At 36.4% G+C, this 22,737-nt stretch overlaps 1 long non-coding RNA gene across 1 annotated transcript; it reads left to right on the top strand.

Moving 5' to 3' along the window:
• The first annotated feature begins 447 nt into the window (after positions 1 to 447).
• On the top strand, positions 448 to 22,501 carry LOC116668699. The gene is made up of 3 exons (XR_004325927.1): positions 448 to 566; positions 16,121 to 16,195; positions 20,946 to 22,501. It is a non-coding gene; the product is annotated as an uncharacterized LOC116668699 (long non-coding RNA).
• The last annotated feature ends 236 nt before the right edge of the window (positions 22,502 to 22,737 follow it).

Genomic DNA, 22,737 nt, shown 5'->3' with positions numbered 1-22,737 from the left:
TAGAGAAATTCTAAAGTACCGCAAACATCCGATTATAAGCGCTTTGAGAGGAGGAGCCATATCTACGTAATCTTTCTATTTCTCTACCTACAGGGAAGCTTTTTGTATGAGAAGTCCTTTCAAAATAGTTATGAAAGTGTTTTCATTAATGTGCTAATAAATCTGATAATGATCATAAAAATGACTCAATTTTGTGCCCCTCCCAGGTCACATAATTTGCCTTTTCCCCAAAACTATCTCCAGTACATGCAAGAACTCTATCCCACATCACCCTGTTCCATTATGTTTGGGCAGAGTATGACCTCGTCTGTCTTTAACTGACTGGGACATTATGATGTAGACCAGAAACTGACACATTGCAACTGACTATACGTCAATAAAAAAAATGATAATAATAATTGGACCAGGAGAAAGTACCAGTTACCAATAGTCTCTCCTAACATTCAGAATGAAGAACAAGGCTGAGCCTTTAATCTGGAGGACTATGATCCACCCACCCTCCGGATGAGAGAGGCAAAGGAAGTCAGTCTCCTGAGAGTGAAAAAGTGAAGCAGATGTCATAGCAGGTATGCAGGGGTAGTGAAGAATTCGGGAACTTTATCATTTACTGTTTCTAGAAACTTTGGCGGCATTGACTTTTCCAAGATAATTTTTGTGTCCTTCTATTGAATTATCACTTTCTACCTAAAATAGTTATGATTGTTTTCTGTTACTTATCTTAGCTAACATAATTTTCTATTCTTCTGATAATCCATTTATACATCTTTAGGTCTAGCAATGCTGATTTAATGACAGATACAGCACACAGGATTAAACCAAACTTTACCAGAAGACAAATAGGTTTGATTTGTTACTCTTTTTGTTTAAGAGGCAGTTTCAAATGTATGAGTGGGCTATTAATATAAAATACTACTGATGATTTACAAAGTCATCTTGGTTATTGCCTAATAATTTGTCCTTATCTTTGTACAGATTGGTTTTTTTGAAAAATATTCTGATCTTATAAAAAGCATTTCAAATACCTTGCATTTCTATGCAGTAGTCATTCTATTTAAATTTAATAAAATCTGTTTGCATGTAGATAAAAAATCAGAACATGAACATATCAAAATGTCGATTTATAATAGTGTTACAAGTGGATTAAAGTATAAAATGAAGTAATAATACCAAGGCTATTTTTTTTTTACTAGTTTATGAAATCTCCAGTTTAGTGAGGCTTCACTCGAGCCTAAAAATATTTAGAATTGTAACTAAGTTACAAACAAATAAACGGTCTACTCCTAGAGATCAGCCGTCTAATTGGAATTATTGACTCTCCATGGAGAGTCATTCTGAACACATTCGTTCTGTCGTTACAGGGTTGCAAATGGTTTCTGTGTAAGTTTTTGTCTAGACTTATAAAAACTTCCAATAAAGCCATGGAGACATTCAATTGCTTCCTGTCTCATGGAAAAAGTTGTAGAACCCAAGTCATGCTGCCTGTTATAAAGTGATTTCTGAGTCTGTGGCCTTTCTTTTAGTGCTTCATCTGAATCAAAGAAAGAAAACCAGGAACTATTACTATTAATGACACAGTGGAAGAATTGTCTAGAAGACTTGTGTTAGCAAGATTTCTATCAGCTATTAAAGTAAGCAGTTATTGTATGATAAGAAACATCATTATGGAGCGCAGACAGAATTTGGTATTTATTCATTCATTTTGTGGCAGTACCTTCATAACTATAAGAAGTAAAATTTCCATTGCAGCAATATTGAAAACATTCTAATGGGTCTATCAGTCAACTCAAAATGTCTTCTCCTCTATAATATTATTATTTTAACTTTTTCTGTGATATATTTTAAGTTAGTATATTCTGGAGTTAACAGAACATTTATACCGCTGAAAAACTTTTTAAGTAAATTACAGACACAAGAAAATTATTTCTCTATCTTGGAAGAGTTTTCACTCCACCTGTTGGACTAATGTTTTTATTTTGCTGGAATAGTTACAATAGTTATTAAATGCTTGAATCTTAATAGTTACCAGGATGAGTTAATATGCTAATTTAAAAATGCCCAGATGGATAGAGATCAGAGTTTAGAAGAGTTGGCTTTGCTTCTTCTTTGATCTCCAATCAAAACAATACTGAAAGTGAGTACATAACAGAGGTTACAGAAGAAGCCCTTAAACAGGCCTGTGTATAAGGAATGAAAACATACGAATCTTTTAAAAGGAGAAGAAAAATCAAACCATGAAGCTGTGAAAGTTTAAGAATGTTCAGGTTAAGCGCAAGGGCAGGTACAGAATCAGAAAATAAGAATTTCAAACTAAGAAAGCAAAAGTAGTACAGTATGCTATGTAAAATTAATAAAGCTGGATTCATCATCCAAATACTGGATCAGGGTAAAAATTTTTAGACAGATGTAGAAGTGAGAATTGAATATCTTAATCCAGCGTCAGCTCAATGATAAACCAAAAATGCAAATGAATGCAATGAAGTCCCATGGAAGCAAGGTTAAGGGGATAGAAACAGGCAGAAAAAGAGGCTCCAAAGGAGCAGCCCTGAGGCAGATCCGCATTCTGAGAGAGGGATGTTCCAGGGGCCAGGCCTGTTTCCAGAAGAAGAGTGAACAGGGATGGCAGGCACTTCTGAGACCTGACCCAGGAGGAGGAGTGAGAACTGACCACAGCATTTACCACATGGAGGGAATACGGCGACATCACAGAAATCAAGTCAGCACCTTTAACCTAAACGGTGTTCGTCAAAGTTGATGCTTGGGGTTTGCTGGCCTACATTTTCTCAGTATACCCTCTTAGCTCCTCCAAGGTGTGGGGTCTTTAATCTCAGTTCTCAAGACTGCTCTTTCTGGCCACCCTTCCCCTCACAGGAAGGGAACCAGATCTTTCTTTTGGGCTCACTCTCTCTTCTCTCATCTTTCTAACTGTTATGCTTGATTCCTTCTGGGGCTGCACTGCCTCCCCTCCTAACAGCCTCAGTCCCTTCAGCCCCAGTACAGATGATACCATGTGGGCAGTGGTGGCCAAGGGGTCATTTTAGGACCTGTGTTTGGAGCATGTGCAGGACAAGAGGACTTAAATTCTTCCCAGGTGGGCCTGTTCTTAGCATATTTGCTTTTACCATATATATTATGATAGAAGTGTTTTTGCATTTTCCTTATTTTTGAGCCACATTACTGAAGTATTCCTTTTTATACTGCTGCCTTAGTTTGTTTGAGCAGCTGGATGTGTGGTGATGGTGATGGTGATGGTGATGGTGATGGTAATTTGATATATTGCAGGAAGATTTGCAGCCACACACATGCACCTGTGCATGGTACAATATACAAAACACATAAAGTTTAGAATTAATAAAAATGTTTTCACATACATTATTCCATTTTATCCTTACTATAGTTCTTTATGTATATGTATATAAACACATATATACATATATATATATAAAATGTGGAAAATCTTGAGACAAGAATTAACTAAATATAAACTATATTTCACACTCCTTTGAAAGGGAAGCACAGTTTAAAGCAGATACAGACAAAAGCTTATGCATTTATCAAAATATATGGAGGTTTAGTGGCAAAGATACACACAGATATTTACTAAAGATTGTGATAGTTGTTCAAGATGTGGTGGAGCCTTGAATATTTTTTTAAATATTTACAGTTTTATTATAAAGAATACAAATGACTACTTAGCCATAAAAAAGAATAAAATAATGCCATTTGCAGCAACATGGATGGACCTAGAGATCGTCATTCTACGTGAAGTAAGCCAGAAAGAGAAAGAAAAATACCATGTGATGTCACTCATATGTGGAATCTAAAAAAAGGGAAAAAAGGACACTATGAGCTCATCTACAAAACAGAAACAGACTTGCAAACATAGTAAACAATTTATGGTTACCGGGGAAAGGGGGTGGGAAGGGATAAATTTGGGAGTTAGAGATTTGCAAAAGTTAGCCACTATATACAAAAATAGATTTTTAAAAAACAAGTTTCTTCTATATAGCACAGGGAACTATATTCAATATCTTGTAATAATCTTTCATGAAAAAGAATATAAAAATGAATATATGTATGTGTATGCATGACTGGGACATTGTGCTGTACACCAGAAATTGACACATTGTAACTGACTGTGCTTCAATTAAAAAAAATTTTTTTTAAAAGAATCCAAATGATAAGCTAGATGAAGAGGCACATAGGGCAAGGTCCAAAAGGTGGTGAGTGCAGGGGCTTCTGTTCCCATGGAGCTGGGTGTGCCACTCTCTAGGCATGTGGGTATGTTTGCTTTCCTAAAGTTTAATCAAGTTGAGGGGAACAGCACCATTAGTAGCTCAGATGAGGCCCCTCCATCTCCCACTCTAGTGGGCCCATCAGCTGCATAAAGAGTAGGAGCTGAGTTGCACTGGATAAATATGCTTCTCCACGGTATCTGGTATTGGACAGACCACCCAGCTCCCGACTACTGTTGGTCTCTTCTTACCCCATGCACTTTAGAATTTTCAGCTTTCACCATAGCTTCAGTTTCTGTAAGTGTATTGATGACATCCAAATCAATATGTCCAGCTCACACCTTCTCCAAAATTTCAGTTAATTATTTTATATTTTCACAGCCTATCAATATCTCATAGTCAACATTTTCAAAACCTAAATTTATTTTCTCCCATCCACCTATTCTTGCTTGTCTCTTCTGGATTTTGGTGACTATCAAGGCTTGCTGGGGCCGGAAGATCAGGGATCATGCTTGACACCTCCATGTCGTTCAACCGTAAATTTGATCTATCTGCTGATACTCCTGGAAGAGCCATTTATTCAAGTCCTCTAGTGTTCTCATGGTTGCTGCTTTTGACAGTGGCAAGTGTGTGAGGAAAATGGCTCCAAGAAGAGGCTAATCAAGTGTGCAATTAAGTCATTTTTAAATTAATCCAACGGGTAATGATCAAATGCCTACCTTATGGTAGGTGTTGTGTTGTGACATTAACTATTACTTTAAAAACACATATACACAAAATTATACTACCAAGTTAATTTCCAATTCATTCAAGGTGTTTAATAAACCTTAGTTAAGTTGTAAAATTTAAGTTGTAGAATTCAAACTGTCAACATTATCACACAAGTATTAATCAATCAATAGTTAATTGTAATGCTAGATAAATTGTTTCTTTAATCAGACACTGGTAGTAGCCCTTAATATTCAGTTTGGAAGATGTTGCTGTTTCTTCAGAGAGGCAGGCCTGAGCCATCTGTGAATGTCTGTTGATTCTGGTCAGCAAACGGAAACAAAGAAATTCCAATATATAGCTTAGCTCATAAAACAAATCTGTGTAGGGCTGACTAAACTAGGCAAAGTCAGGGATGCTGCTGACAGCACAGTTCAGATATATTAACTAACACAAAGTAGAAAAATGTTTTATCAGATGTCTGATACAGATGTATCTAAGAACGTGACCCAAAAGAGAACTGCCATCTTTCGAAGGTTGGTCTAAACACCATCTCCATCCGGAAGCCTTTCCCGAGCTCACCTGGATTTAATCTCTTTCTTCCTAATGACTTATCCTAACTCTGGCATGACAATGATTACTTTTTATCATGGCCCACCGCCCACACTGGACTGCTTCATTTTTTTAAGTTCTCTCCACAGCACCCAGAACTATGCCTCTTGTCACTGAAGCATCTAAGTACTCCTTTATAATTGAAAAGAATATATAGAAATTTATTTGGTACATGATTATAAGATAAATAAGAGGATAAAAGTTCTTGCTAAAAAGTTTCTTTTCATTTAGAAGCACAAATTTTAAAGGTATTTTGCAAAGATTTTCATTTTCTCAGCTTTTTTTTTTTTTACAGTGAGTTATATAATGTTTTATCAATAAATTCTATTTTATCATTATGGCCTTAATGTTTTAGCCAAATATATAATAAATGGTATCAGTATAAAATACTTTCATACATTGACCAATGACAGGTATAAGTCAAAATAAGCCTGGATAAAATTATAAAAAATAAAGCACACTTAGTATTGGTGGCTAGGTATACCTTGTGGACGACGTATACCAGAATCATTTCCCAGGAGGTCTCAGCAGGTGATGTTCGTCAGTCCAGGATCTGGCTGTCAGCTTTGAGGGCTCTGACCCAGGGGAAAGATACATTTTTCACCATGCCATAATATGAACTAAGGACTCTAGAGTGATGTATAATACAGAATTCCAGTAAATTAATTTGCAAAGGTAAGTTGCAGCCATGCAGACTTGCTTGGATGGGCCTTCCCAATCTCAATTTCTCTGACTGCCCTTTAAATAGAAAATATGTTTGTTATCTTCCTAAGATCCCATTATTCCACTGGCTGATATTAAACATACAAAGTCAGAGCATATCAGAGCATATGCCCAAGAGTAGTCAAGTTTATCTTGTCTTCCTATTATCTAAGATTTATTGGCTTCTCATAAAATCTTACAATAACAATAAAGATTTTGAAATAAACAGAGTGTGGGAAAAGTCAAACTCATAGAAATGGACAGTAGAAAAGCAGTGGCCATGGGGGGGGGGGACAGGGAGTGATTGGTAAAAGGATATAAACTTTCAGTTATAAAATGAATAAATTCTGAGCATCCAATGTGTAACATGGTGACTTCAATTGATAAAAGTGTATTGCATAATTGAAATTTGCTAAGACAGTAGAACTTAAATGTTCTCATCACTCCAAAGATAAATATGTGAGGTAATGAAGTGTTAATTACATTGTGGGAATTCTTTCACAATGCATATGTATGTATAGCAAATCATCACATTGCACACTTTAAACATCTTGCACTTGTAGCAATCCCCACCCCTGAATTATTAGAAGAGACTGAGAACAAAGAAAGAAGAGGTATGAAGGGTGGGGAGGGAGGTGGTGAAGGAAGAAGGAAACTCAAGACTGGATATACCCCCTCCCTTCATGTCTTCCTCTGTCCATTTATTTTCAGTAAGATATGGCAATATATTTATGTAATTATTTGGTTTGTATGTTTCTAGAATATATTTAGATGCAGAACTTAAGCTGTATAAACTTTTCCTGGTTAAAGTTGCTGCATGACCTATTTTCTTTGAGTAAAAGAACTATTGCAGGTTTGCAAGGGCAGGTTGGCCACTCAGAAATGAATAATATGGTTTTTCTTGGGCAAAAAATCCATCCCAGGCTTCAGCAGATGTGAGTGCAAGAACCACCACATTTATAGAAATAATCCACGTTTAGGGAACGTGATGGAGGCAGAGAGTGGAATGGTGGTTGCCAGGGCCTTGGGGGAGGGGGATAGGGGAGGGAGTAGTCAAAGGGGACAAAGCTGCAGTTATACAACATGAGATCTTCTGGAGAGCATGGTGACTACAGGAAACAACAGAGTACCGTAGACCTTAAAATTTGCTAAGAAGATAAATCTTACATTAAGTATTCTTATCACACACCCCAAATGGTAACAATAAATAAGGATGGCAGGAGGAAGCTTTTGGAGGAAATGGATATGTTTGCAGCATAGAATGTGGTGATGGTTTCAGAGGTGTATACTAATCTCCAAACCCATCAAGTTATATGCAATAAATATGTGCAGCTTTTCCTATGTCAGTTATACCTCAATAAAGTGGGTAAAATTTTTGCAATACAGGAATAGTCCCAAACTCAAATCCTGAAGTCTGGAAATGACTCTTGTTTAGGACAAGGAGAGACACACCAGGTACTCCTGAGACTGTAGGATGCAGGAATGTGCACACACAGAACTCGTATGTGAGGGCCAGCCATTACTTTGAGGGCCTAGGGGAGGTCATGCTTCTCCAGATAGGAGGGGCATTACCTGTGTGCAGAGATTCTCAGCAGGCCTGCAGTCCCTCAGCTGTGTCCCTTGTTCCCTGCCCTTGCCACCCTCTGCTCCGTGGTCTTCAGTCAGTCAGGCTTCTAGTCTCAGACCCTCACCAGCTTCATTTTACAATCTTGGACTTTCCCAAGAAAAGATCTGTGGAGAGGATTAAGGGTCAGGGAGAGGTTTTAGAGGGCAAAATTTGAGAGTGAGATTTGGCAATGTTCAGGACATAACGTGTTTTGGATTTTATTAATCTTATTTATTTACATTTGTTTTTAATTACATTTGTTTTAACCACTTGTCCCTCCTGTAACAACCTCCAGATGACATCTGACAGAATTGGTGGCCTCTGCAAACACAGTCAAATTGGTAGAATCTGAAGTCACATTATTGATGACTTAATCTTCAAAAAGGCAGTGCAATTCACTAAAGAGGATTTTTGGTGGAGGATGCTATAAATGGAATGCTAAATCAGATATTGTGACAGGAGACATTTAGTCATTAGCAGTGACCTATTTTGATTTTTTAATGCATTCTTTGAATTCAGAAGTAGAAAAAAAAGTTATGTACATTTTTCAAACTGCTCGGATCTGAGTTAGGAATTGTGTTGTTAACATTTAACAACAAATTAACAAGTTGATTTACTTGCTTATGCTATTTTATATGTAGTGCATGTAAATATTATGTAAAATACTATCTTGCATATATGTACGTGTGTGAGGGGTGATCTTTTTTTTAAAGGGTTAACACTGTTCAGAATTCTGTCAAAGTAGAATGGTTGTTGTCTAATGAAAATTAAGAGACAATGCCAAGCATTTAATAAATAGATTCATTCAACTTGTGTAAACAAATATTGGAGCACATTATCTATGTGCTTAAGGTTTATGATTTGAAACTAAACTGTAATTTTCAATTTTCATCCATTCTGTTGAAATGAGGTAAGGTAAATTTGGCTAGCTAAATATTCTACTGCATCCATATATTATAAACACATAGGTTAGTCTATATTGAGGACACACACTTTATACAAACCTATATTAAAAATAAGGTATTAATATTCTGTTATCATCTCAGTTCACATTTATATTTTATTCTTCTAATCCCAGTCTTTAACTCTCCATTCATTAAAACTCTGAAGAAAAATAAAGAAAGGCAATGTTTTTGTTCACCTACTATGAGTCCAGATACTCTGTTAGGATGCATTGCACGTATTAACTGAATAAATTCTCACAGGGAAAAGTAATCATTCCTAATTTTTTCATGTGAGAAAATTGAGGCACAAGAAGAAGAAGAAACATATTTACTAATATCACTACCAAGTTTAAGATTTGGAAATAGAAAGCAGCTCGACATGACTCTGACAATGGTGGTCTTTTCTACTGGCACAATCTTATTTTGAAGACCTCTAGTTAAAATGTATTCTCTTGATTTAAAAAAATCTGATGACTCTCAACTCCATATTCCTATAAAGCTGAAATTCCTTAGCATAGCATTCAGTATTCTCCATCCAATTCCTTCCATGTTTTTCTACTGAAGTCTCACAACTTTTCTTCTATTGTTTTGTTATCAACTCCGTTTGGACCATTTGACATTTGCTTAACAGTTCTTTTTTTTCTCTGTTTAATGGTTCACGCTCTTCACTTCCGCTCAGGTTATTTTCTCTCTCTCTGTTTATGTTCTTTGAATTCTTACACATCATCCAAGTCTTAGGATAAAAGTTATCTCTTCCATGAAGGGCCTCCCCATCTTTCTTAGACCAACCATTGCCCACACCTCTGGTCTGGGACATGGGCAATCTGACCCTATGTTGTAGTCACTAGCACATCTGTTTTAGCCCCTTCATCAGATTCTTAAAGGGAAGAAACTCATCTTTGTATTTTCCACAGTGCCTGGAATAGTTCTTGGTACATTCTAGAGATTCAATAATTATCCCTTGGCTGAGTGAATTAAAGAATGAGCGATTGAAGAGAAACAGATTTTATGCTTTATTAAGTGAGTTCCTTTTGTTGTAGATTCTCATAGAATGTTTTAAAACTGATAAAACGAAACTTGCTCAGAACAAAATATCCAACTGTTATCCCCAGGATGGGTTCTGGAATAGTAATATAGAACAATGTTCTTGTAAACCCATGGAAAGTATTCCAAAATGTCAAAGATCCTGGATTTAAAAACACTGATGATGACATTAATATAGAAAACACATGCAGTAATTAATGATGTATATATACATGTGCATGTAATATGTTAGATTTTTTTTTTTTATTGGATTGAAATACCTACTTACCAAAGAATAGAACCCGATTGTGGCACAGAATGTTAAGATGATTTGTCAGTAACACATGCATTGCTAAAGTTATAACAGTAAAAAAATTTATAAATTAAAGCACCCATGGGTCATTCAACTCAGCTGGCAATACACCTGAATAAAAAGGGAGAGCTGGACTTAATCTCCAAGCCTGTCATTTATTTCTTTCACACAAAAAGTATGGGACACAGGTGGCCAGAAGTCAAAGATCATACTCTGCCTGAATGCTTCATAAGGCATGCTACAAATGCATGGGACCTGCTGGGTGAAATCAAAAAAGTCACTAGAATGGGGTGCAATTTTAGTGACCCAGGTCAAAGGCCATACTGCTTTTGGTGTTTTACAAATGTTTGACAGATTAAATACCCGCCTCCTAGGGATAACGAACAGGCCATGGGGCTAAAAGTATTCATAAGCATTAAGGCTTCATTCAGAATTCTCCTTATGAAGGATGTAGGTCATGAGGATTAGTAATATGGTTACAATAATTTTTTCCCGTTGTTGAAAAATTATACTCTGGACAATATTCCTGAGTGTAATTGCAGGTCACCCAATATGAAGACTAGAAAAAGAAAAAAGGAAAAAGTAAAAAGAGCAACAGTTATACCCAGACCTATCCTCTGAACTGCAGCATTCCATTTTCAACATTTTTTCATATTTTGCCATATTTTTTCTTGAATGCAGTTGTTCTCTTTAATGGGAACAGTTGGAAAATTCAAAAAAACTTTAAAAGAATTTTTATTAATTTTCCTGAATCGAGTCCTGCTGAACTTGCTATCAGTATCACTAATCTGTGTAAATTATTTTGCTGATATTCAGCACTTTTTATTGTTCAGGAACTCTAGAAGATTGACTGGTTTTAAAGATATGTTTTAACAAATAATCCATGGGTGTAATCAGGACAATAATGTATGATACTATGTGGAAAAGTGCTTTATACATATTGTAAAATGCTCTGAAATTAAGGCAGTACTATTATTTAACACAGTATCTCTATTCTTATTTGAACTCTTGGGAAAATATGCTTACAAAGTTAGTTTGTGTCGTAATATGCCTCTCCCTTTCTTGGTGTTCTTTTACAGTTTGAAAATAATAATTTAACTTCCTTTGTGGCTTTATGTAACCCAGTGGCTTAAATTACTCTGAGTCAGAATCACCTGGAGGGATTGTTAAAACACAGATTGCTGGGCCCTAACCTAGAATTAAAAAAAATTGTTTTAATTTTTTTTTTCATTTTTCAGCTTTACTGAGGTATAATTGACAAAACTTGTACATATGAAAGGTGTACAACAGGATGGTTTCATATCAATGTACTTTGTGAAATGGTCACTACAATCAAGCTAATTAGCATTCATTTCCTCACATAGTTACCTTTCTTTCTTCTTCTCACCTCTCCACACCCCGACTCTGGCAATCACCTTTTTGTGCTCTGTATCTATGAATCTGTTTTCTATTTTGGTGTGTTTGCTCATTTGCTTTGCTTTTTAGATTCCACAAGAGTTTTTATTCAGTAGTGGGGTCCAAGAACTGGCATTTCTAACAGATGCCCAAGGGATGCGGGTGCTGACGGTCCCGAGATCACACTTAGGATCCACTGATCTAGACAACGTGCCATAAACAGCATTGTTTGCTGTAGTAGTGACGCTAGCAAGACCTAAAAACTGTTTTAAAGGAGTTTTTATTAATTTGTTTTCCTAAGTCCTGCTGAATTTACTATCAATATCATTGTTACTGTTTTTGACATCTGTGATAATGTTGATTTTGTTTATGATGGGAAGACTAAGACTGAAAACTCAAGTCATTCATTTTCTAAATTAAAGAATGGCTGTCTGCCTGTATGTTTACAGGTTAATTACTGTTTCCAGGATTTTACTACATGTAACTTCTTTTCCATCAGAAATATTAAGAGCCACCTCTGCCTCTAATGCCTTCATTTCATGTTGGTTATTGTCTGTTTTTTTTTTTTTTCAGAAGGCAATGCTTTTGTTATACAGATTTAATATCTCTTTACAGTAATTCTAGTTAACCCTAGTTTTAACATATAATATGGAAAACTCTTAGAGAAATGGTACCAAATCCTTCCATATTCACTTTAGCAGAGGTGAAATGAATTGAGTCTGCTGCCAATATCAGACTTTCTATACCAGAACGTATTAATGCTGTTCTAGAAAAAGAGATCTGCAGGAAGAAGATGGGGACCAAGGGATACAGGATGTAAACCAACCACTCAGCCCTTAGCATCACATCAAAACACTGCAGTGGGTATGGCTGTTGGTTTGCTAGTGCAGAGTTCTATCCTTCAATCTCCCTCTGAATATGTAGTTTTCTTTGAGGCTATTTCTTTGTTGATTTTTTTAGATCAAGAGATAAGAGGAAATGCCCGTTATTTTCTAACTGATAGTAATTAACTCTAATTCTAATCCTCACCATATCTCATTGTAGATGCAAAGTTCCAGTTATTAGCTTTCATTTCCCTAATCATTTTAGTAATTATTCATGCACCGAATAGTGATTTGCTAACTTTTTTAAGATTTCTATTTATGCACACACAAATACCACACACAGGGTTTTCAGTCTTAAAAAAGAAACAGGAAAGGATTAGTAGCAGACAAGTAAAGGGATGTGGTCAGTGTAAAAACACATGTTAATAATACATTGCAGTTTGTTATTTAACAACCTCTTGGAAACATAGATGTGACATCTGTTTTTAGATTTTTCAAACTGATTTTTATTTTTAGCCTAATTATATTATATATATAATATGTATACACACAATATATACATTTATTATGTGTGTGTGTTTGCATGTGTGTGTACCCAATGAGTGGAGGTAACAGAGACAATATAGAGAAAACATTTACATATTTAACCAGAGAGCTTGGCTGAACAAGTCTAACTGAGGCCTATTCTATTCCGTCTTGGTCTCAGCGCCCCAGCTCAGTCATGTAAGTCTGTAAGTCAGGTCAGTCTGTCGAGCTCCTGAGCACTGCAGGGAGGCAATGATAGGTCAGAAAGGAGTAAAGCTCCTTGGATTTAGATTCATACTTTGAGTCTTTTCAGCCGATAGAAGCTGCCTGGCAGAGCTGTTAAGAATGTGGGCTTTCGGCCTCTGCTTGAGTGGGTCCACCAGCTCTGCCATGTTGTGACTGTGCGACTTTGAAACTGTGACTCCATTTCCATATCAAACAACATGTAGCCAGGAAAGGAGCCCACTTTGTAGGGTTAAATAGGGATCAAGAGAGGTAAATACAGATGTGGAGTATCTGATACAGTCAGCCATACTAACTGCCAACTTCCAGTATTATGAGGGAAAGATATTCTGTCTGTTTGTCTGCCTATCTATCTATCTATCTATCTATCATTTATTACCTATCACCTATCTACTACCTATATTCTATCATCTATCTACCTGTCTATCATATATCTATCTATCATTTATCTATTATCTACCTTCTATATGCCATCTATTATCTATCATCTATCATTATATCTATTATCTATTTATTATGAACCAATCTATCATCTATCTTCTATAATCTATCCGTCATATTATCTATCATTTATCTATCATCTATTTATCATTCATCTACCTTCTAACTTGTTACAAAAGGCATTCAATGGGACAAAGACATTCTACCAAAAGAAAATATATATGTCTTCCTGGGAGTTGCTAGGCTGCTCAGGAATTTTAGGCGACCACCTGAATTTGATGCTACCTGTCCTGTATGTTGCCCTGAAACTGGTCTACATATGTCTCACTGTGAAGGCCATTCAGGAGTAGGAAGACGTCTTCATGCACTGAATAGATTATGATAGTTTTCCCTTCCTGGGTAGAGCCTGTGGTTTTTTCCTCAGTGGAGTGGAGTATGTTTATTGAGCACCATCATCTGGATTTGTACGATAGCAAACAAATTGTCTCATTAGGACTGCATTGTCATTATTGCTTTGGGGAGGACTGAAATGCCATACTAAGGGAGAAAGTAAAGTCAGAAAACACGAAAGCAGCCACATTAAAGTGTAGCTTGGAAAGACAGATATATACAAGTCTACTAAACTTTGAAGCTAGTGAGAAGTGGAGAAATGATGCTGGGAATATGATTCACTGCTGTTCCACTCAGGTATTGTGCAATTGTATCTGGATGGATGACTTTAGATACTGAGCGAGGACATAAAATACTAAAAGAAGAAGTAAGATTTTAAGAGAACTTTAGTGGCTGTGATGAGCTCTTATTTTTGCACATTTTCCCATGGTTTGTATATCATTAGCAACCCAAGATGAGCGGATTTGCCTTGGAGCCACGCCATAAATCATCATCAGGGGTAGCTGTAACAGTCATTCCCCATGCTTGTGTCCCGCACTCAAGTGTCTTTTTGTGCTTACTTTCTCTTCTTCCTTTGCATTCCGCTGACCATCAATCACAAAAGCAGCTTGGCCATTTCTCTCTGTCTTGCCTCACTGAACTCAGTCTTCCTTGACCGTTAACTCCTAACTGGAATGCATATGGCCTGGATGCCTCCATGGGCCCCTCTTCACCTCTCCCAGTGAGCCTCCCTCCCTGGCACTGAGCTGCAAGACAATATTTTCCATCTGTTGAATGAAGAGCATGACACAGGCAGTTGGATATGGGTTTGGAGCCCACGGCAAACCAATGATGCACAACTCACTTTTATTCCACAAGCCTGTGGGAGTCCAGTGAGATGAGAGGCCTTTCTGCTAGGCTGAGCACAGAGTCTGGCATTCAGAAACAAATACTCTTTCCTGAAACACTCAATATGTTTTATATTCAAGCTAGAAACACTGTGGGTTGGAATAATCTAAGGATGAATCTAATCGGAAGTTGAAATGTGTGAGTAAGCTTCTCTTTCATACACCAGCTGTTTTCTTTCCGTTGAATGTTTACTGGATGGGAGACCAGCCAGTGTTTGTGATGCAGTAGCGGGGAAATTTGATCTGCTTCAAAGGAACCTACGAGGCCTTTCTGAGAAGGAGAGAGGAAGAATGGGTCATCATGAGTTCAGACAGATTTTGGTGGCTCTGATAAAATCACATCCTCAAATTAGGGAATATTTTTCTTTATAAAGCATTTAAAAACATATTTCATCCACAACTGCTAGTTCTCATTATCAGGATATTCGAGACAAAATTGTTAAAATAGCATTGCTAAGGGTACAAACATAATTTTCCCAAGCACTTTTTAAATATATTACAGTATAAAACTATGATTAAATGTTAATATATATAATTTCTTAATTTACATATTTCAAAAGTGAGTTGTTAGCTGTTCTTAATAGAATCATCAGCTTTAAAATCAAAATGAGGAGACATAGTCTTGGTAAAGGAAAAAAAATTAGGTAATGATATTTACTTGTTTAAAAACATGTCAGTTGCTCTTCAAAAACTGAATTATTCTTCCTGATGTGGCCTACACTCAGACCCACTCCAGTCAAACACTACCACCTACTCATATTGAAGCATCCAAATATTCTGGCATCTTTCCCTATGTTCTCTCTGCTGAAATTCCCTTTTCCATAAATTTTGCATATTAAAATTCTATTAAAATTAAATTAAAATTAAAATTCTACTGAGGACACTCTTATTAGTTAATTTTTCTAAATCTTCCTTCCGTCATTAATACCCTTCCCTCCAGAAGGAACCACATTTTAACTATTTTGTGCCCTGAATGGCATTTGTGTCTCCTCTTTTTGACAATTCTGTTTGCAACTACACGGTAGCTACTTTTAATTGTACATGTCTTGCTTTTAGACTCTGGGCTAAGTGTAATACATGTGTTCCCTCATTCTACCCCTACAATAGTTTTTTTTTTGAGGTTAACATTATTATCTCCATTTCCAAATAGGAAAACAGAGCTCAAGAAAGGCTGAGACACTGGTTCAAGGCCACTCGATGCTACGTGGTCAAACTGGAATTGAAATCTGAATGTGTCTAATTTAAAAAGCCTCACTTTCTTTTGCTCTGTTCTAGGTTTGTGGGCATTTCTGTGGATATGCGCCAACTACAGGACCTGATCTTAATCTATCTAGACTCCCATGCATCTAGGTAGGTACAGGTATTGCCAACAGATTTCACTGGACTAGATCAAATCTGTTAAAACTTTGCCAAGTTTATTGAAAAATGGAATATAAAACTGCTGTTGGCTTTGCTAAGATATGTGTTTCAGATTCCACAGTTGTTATATATGAAAAATTTCCAATACATACACACAAAATACTCAGACATACAAGATTTATGTGCGTGTGTGTAAGAGTGTGGTGTCATTATCCACCGATCTTCAGATAAAAGACAATTTATTCTTTTAATACCTGTCACTCAGTGTTTCTCTCATTTACTGAATTCTTTATGCTATTTCTGGTAGTTTAAAAGAATCTGAATTTTCACCTATTAAATAACCTTTATTTTGTTACTATTTGCTTAGTACAATGCTTTTGCTTATTATTTTTTTTCACCCTTAGGCTTTTTCATGAATCATTTTATAGAATTTAGGTGAAATTTATTTGCAATAAGCATTGAGCCCTGTTCCTTGTAAATGAATAAGACCAAGATTTTGAGAACTGAAATGTAATAATGAAGAATACTGGGGGCAAGTAACTTAGAGACAATGCCAACTATAACCTTTGGACCAAAGACATGTTACAAAATTTTCTCTGTGCAAGGGCTTAGAACGTGTTGCCTCTCAGGCCATAAACAATTATGATTATGGTTACATAGACACTTAATACATTTATTTGTCCTTTTAAAGTTTGATTAACAAAAATGCACCTTTGTCAATTTCAGTATAACAGGATGTGTGTGTAAGAAAGAAAGGTATTGAATTAATCGTTGAAAGATTCACAACATCTTGGTTCCTCTCCACTTTAAAATGTCATAAAATTTACATAGACCATTAAAGTTTAGTTATCCTTCCAAGTGTAAATTTTGGACAGTGTCACTTGATAATGAAATCCTTATACATAAGACACAGTCTACTGTTAAAAAAAAGCCCATAGTCTATTTTGTGTACATATGCAATTATTGAAAGAGATTAAGTGTTCCCCCTGGCTCCAATCTTCCTCACTCCCAATCTATCCTTTATTTTTAGAGGAATATTTCTAAAAAGCAAATAAGAATATAATATGTTCTTGCTTAAAGTCCTTCCTGCACTCCATGACTTCCATGATAAAGTTAAGATCTGTTGGTTTACCCCTCCAAATTGTTTATGACATGGTTCCCGCCTAGCCTTAACGTCATCCTAAATACCTTAAATGTCAAGACATCCATCTTCTTGTTTCCTGAATTATCCATGTTATATGAGAGAATCTGGAGATGTTTAATGGAGGAAGTGCTGTTTAAAAAGACTCTTAAAGAATAGAGATGGGCATTGACAAGCAGAGGAAAAGGCATGCTGGGTATGAAGGGCTATCTGAATAGGCCAGGACTGAAGGATGTGAGCAAGGGAGGCATGGTTGCCAAGAGAAAGGGAAGAGTTTATGACGAGAGTAAATGGGACCATGAACTAGAATCTGGAGGAAGGATGGGGGTTGCTGTTTTTTAACTCACAGATGGTTCCGAGGTCTTTTGAGTTGGAAAGCGTCTCCGAAACTGAAGAGAGGAGTTGAAAAAGAATAAGAAGGAGAAAGGAGAAGAAGAGGAAAACAATAAGCTCAGTCCTCTAATAGAACTCAACTTTACAATTCATTCTACATTAACTACATCTCAGCCAAAATTTTTCCTGTTAATAATAAAACCCACCTAACTTTATTACATGTTTGGCTGCCAGGTTGTATCCTGAAGCACATTCAAATCTTCTTACCTTCAGCATTGTGAAATAATCCTCATTTCACACGTAATATTTAACAGTTAATTAAATGGAGCCCTAGGTATTTGTGCCCTTAATTCTCATGGCTGAAGCATGTATCACAGTAACAGAAGATCACAAACCTGTATTCTTATTTTTTAATTGCTGGATAGTGATTCAGGTCACGGCTTTCTTTTCCCAGTAAGTATTTAGCACTGCTGATAAGACATAGGGGGTGTAGATGCTGTTTAAAAACATAGTAATATATTTCTTTCCCAAATGTCATCTTAGCGTTACATAGCACCTAAAACTTCCCCAGGACATTTACAAAGATCCTGGAGAGGAACGGGAGAAGGAAAAGCTGATTTTCATTACTCCTTTGAAGTTGAGACTAAAAACAAGAGATAAGAGTAGGAAATTACTTATATCCGAGCCAGCTTCCTTTCGTCATTAATGAAGTTATCTTTATCTCCCTGAGTTATTTATTGTTCTGATTTAATATAAAAAGTCGATGTTCCTTAAAGAAACTGTTTTCTTTTGAGGTTAGTAAAAGTAGATAATAAACTATCCATAAACCACAAAAATGAACATATAAATCTACTGTGCAGTTTTTATTATGCTTCAGACTTTTTATATTCCTCATGTATTGATCATAAATTACGTGTTTACATATAAATACTTTTTCTAGGCTTTAAAATTACATTAAGATTATAACAGAAGATAAACTTTTTAATTTGAAGTGAATCTATTTTATACATTTTTATTAAGATTTATTAAATGCATCAATTTCCTAAAAATCTATTTTAGTGAAACTTATTGGAAAGCATGATTTATATTATTAACTTTATTATTTCGATTGTGTTTATAAACTGCATCCCTGTAAAATGTAAATTAAATGTTCCTGTGGGGAGAAAAAAGGGTAGCTAATCACTCCTTCCCCCTCTTTTTTTTTAAAATCCTTCACGATACTTGGGCTTATGCAGAATCTCCATAACTACTTACAATTTTTCACTGTGCCTTTTAGAGCCATGACACAGACGTAATTACTATGTCCATCATTTGATTTGATGCTCCATTTCTTCACTCTAATATAGCAGGCTCAGTTTCATTTATTGGATTGGGAAGAAATAACTGAGTGTACAAATGACAATATACTGTTCCTCTAAATTTAAAAGATTGTTATCATCTATCCCATAACCCAACCAAAATAAATACTTCAACAAGAAGAGCTTTCAAACTATCTTGTCATATATCATGTGCTTTTTTAGGCTCTGTTCTTTTTTTTATAGAATCTATCTGTATATTTTACAACCTTTTTGAAAATCGAGTGCAGAGTATCTGACCCTTCTTTCCAAATTTTGTGTTCCATCTGCCATTTTACTTCTCACTTAAGCAATATCCTGTGCCTCCAGAGGCCTCTTGACCAGCTCCTTGTTAAGGATTTTTTAAGCAGAAAGCTTCTCCTGTGGTAGAGTGCACTAAAAAGACCTTTTCAGCCTGAAATTAGGATTTTTGTATTTAACATATTTCTCACAGTTTCTCTAGGGTATAAATATACAGTTATCCCTTTTGTTTTAGAATCTCATTATAATTTGTTGCATGCTATAATTACAGGAAAAGTACAATTCTTTAGAGAAATTTTTCCTTGGAATTATAGAAATTAAACAGCAAATAATTAACTTTTTATATCTTTATTTTATCATAATATGCGTGTATAATGCAGTCAATAATCCAAATAGTTATTATGCTTTAAAAAGAGCAGTTAACATATAGCATTGAAGTCACAAGATATTCGTGAAACTCAAGGGTGACTCCAACTTATGCAAAAAGTCTGGCTGTATGTATAAATCTAACCAGAAGAGTTATTGTTGCATATTGGATTATCAATTTAACAAACGATAGGATGCAAATTTTAAAAATAATAAAAAAGACAGAATTTAAAGTTAACATAACAGCAGATTTCTTAAGTCAGTCATCCATGTGTTTAATACTATGCTAGCTACTCTGCAAAACATGAAAAGTTGCAGTCTCACTGAAGAGTCAAGGTTTACGCAGAGCAAATAGGCCGAGAATAACACCTGCAGTTAATCATTGGACTGACCTCCATGTAAGGGGTTACCAGTTCCAAAAAATTTTGTGAAAGAAAGATGATGAAAAATGATACTTAGGGGGATTAAACAGTTACCTAAGATTGCTCAGTAAATGAGCACGAGAGTTAAGTCAAATGGTACCGAGTTCCTCCATTTTCAGTCTTGCCACTATGCCAAATTGCTTTTTTTATGAATATAAATTCACACAGCAATATACATATTGGGTAGAGTGTTTCTGGGTGACTTCATAGACAAGGCAGCACTGAGACAGCCCTGCAAAGGATGGGAACCGTGTGCTTATTAGCCTAATTAACTTTCTGTATAAGACATAAATTCGGTTAATTCCTGTTCATTTACATATTCTCCTTTGAGACTCATCCACGGCAACAAATGGACTATAATTTTTTCCATGTGTTAGTATTATTGGTCTTAGAGATATAAAATGATCTTTATTACTTCTCAATCAAATTCTATATAATATGTAGTTATATTCTGTGAAGTATCATAATCTGTCTTTTTTCATGTCTTTCGTGTCTTTTTTCATCTGTCTCTCTCACTTGAAGACTTCAGTCTTTGTTTTATGATTGTTTATGCATAGATTTCTCTTAAGGCATAGCTAAGACACGACTAATGATTAGAACCTAGCCTATAATTACTGAGCATTTCCCATGTACATCACATATAAGCACCTCAATTTCTCCCTCCCAACACTGCAAAGCTATGACAACAGACCTCCAAGAGCTGCAAGGACAAAAAGTCTTCCACGAGCAAGAATCAAGTTCCACTAGCCTCTGTGACCATTTGCACCTGCACTTAGATGTACCTCTTTCCTACAGAAGAGCTACAGATGAAGTTGTGGTAGGTCCCCTAGGCCTGAGCAAAGTTCAGTGATGTGTCAGATGCATTTCTTTTTCTCTGTGATTAGGTGTGAAGAAGGACCACACCTCAGAAGCAGGCGGCATGCCACCTCAGACAACCAGAGCCAGACACCACTGAGATGTTTCTACTTGACTAACAGCCGAGAGGATGCTCTGCTGTCACCTGGCTTTCGAGACAGCACTGATGATTGGAAAGGAATTATGCTGTATTTTATTTCTGACTCTGAAAACGGCTGGCAGCTATCTCATGACATTCAATCTTTGTGCTTTAGTTTCGTTAGCTGTGGACTAGAGATAAGCACATTTGCTTGTAAAGGGCAGAAAAAGAAAGACACAGGTGTGAATACAAGTGTGAAGATAAAACATTAAGCTACTAGCATAGATTTGAAATTTTAATAGTTGTATCACTATCTTTGTTTATATTAAATACAGGTCCAAAATCAACAATATGTTAGTTACAGGGATGAGTTAACATTCCTTAATCCATTGAGCTTAAAGTCTTCTGCAGGGTAATAGCTCACTTTGCTGCCAAAGGGAGTGTCTGAAAACATAAATCTGACCATGTCCTTTCTATGCTACAAATACCTTAATAGCTCTCTTTAGTATAACAATCTAAGCTCCCACTCAGGATAGGTAAGATCCTTCTCAAACTGGAACCTGACTACATTTATCATTTTATTTTCTATCACACTTCCAGGTACTCATTCAGTCCTACTCACGCTGAACTCTTTGTAGATCCTAACCCAGCATATCTATTTCCTCACCTACATTTCTGAATCCCTAGGGCTCAGAGACTATGTCGTCACCATCTGATTTTCTTCAGCTGCCCCAGTAATGCCTGGGTACAGAAGACCTTGGGGCCTTGTGAATTGGATGAGCTCCTAACTTGCACAGTGCTTGGAGCTCAAAAAGTAGCACTACGTACCTCATCTCATTTCATTCTCACAACAACACTGTGAGCTGGAGGGGCAGGAATTATCATATTCTCCAGGGAACTGAGGTTGCAGGAGAGTAACCCACTTACCTGAGGTCTCAAAGCTGGTGAGGGATATAAGCAAGATTCTACCACCCTTTCACTAATCAATTTTTTATTAAATCCTATTGTGTTAATAACATGTATACACGAGATACTAACTCTGTTAGGCAGTTAGATGGAAATGAGAACCAAGCAAGGGGAGAGGAAAGGGGAGGGAGTAATCCAGAAAATAACAGTATGCCGGTGCTCAGGATAAAGGGCTTCAAAGAGTTTTACTTCCTCTAAATGAGGGACTGCAAAGAAGCCGGTTAAAATGAGACGGGGTGGCTGTGCAGTAGAGAGAAGGACCAGACGTAACCCAATGCTTATTAGCATGTAAGTAGCCCTGCGGTTTGGGCCCCCTCCCCTAGGTTTCTCTGTGTGCATCCTGGGTAAGAGCATGCACAAGGGAGACGAACACGCCTAAGCACTCAAGAGACGTGAGTTGTCAATCAATCATGAGAACGCCCCCCAAGGCAGGAGGAACAAAAGAGCGGCGCCATTTTCCCTCTTTTGGGTAGGCCTGCCTTCAATTCTCGAAGTTGTACTCTTTTTTGATAACTTTTGCCCTACTAATAAAATTTTCTGTTTATACCATGCTTTCAGGCTCCTGTTTGAATTCTTTCTCTCAGGTAAGACAACCAAGGCCTTTTTTCCCTTTCCCGTGGTAACAACTCTATATAATATATTTATATCATATATATATTGTTTCATTCTGTGGGTTCTGTTTCTTTGGAGAATCCAGACTAATATGGGGGCCCATCATATTCTCTTTTCCTCCTTAATAATTCCTCTCCTAGCTCTTTCTGCAGTTCCCATGGAGG

The sequence above is a fragment of the Camelus ferus genome, chromosome 14 (assembly GCF_009834535.1).
Source record: "Camelus ferus isolate YT-003-E chromosome 14, BCGSAC_Cfer_1.0, whole genome shotgun sequence".
NCBI lineage: Eukaryota > Metazoa > Chordata > Mammalia > Artiodactyla > Camelidae > Camelus > Camelus ferus.
Note: the sequence above shows the minus strand (reverse complement) of the source record. Positions and strands in the feature narration are given on the sequence as shown.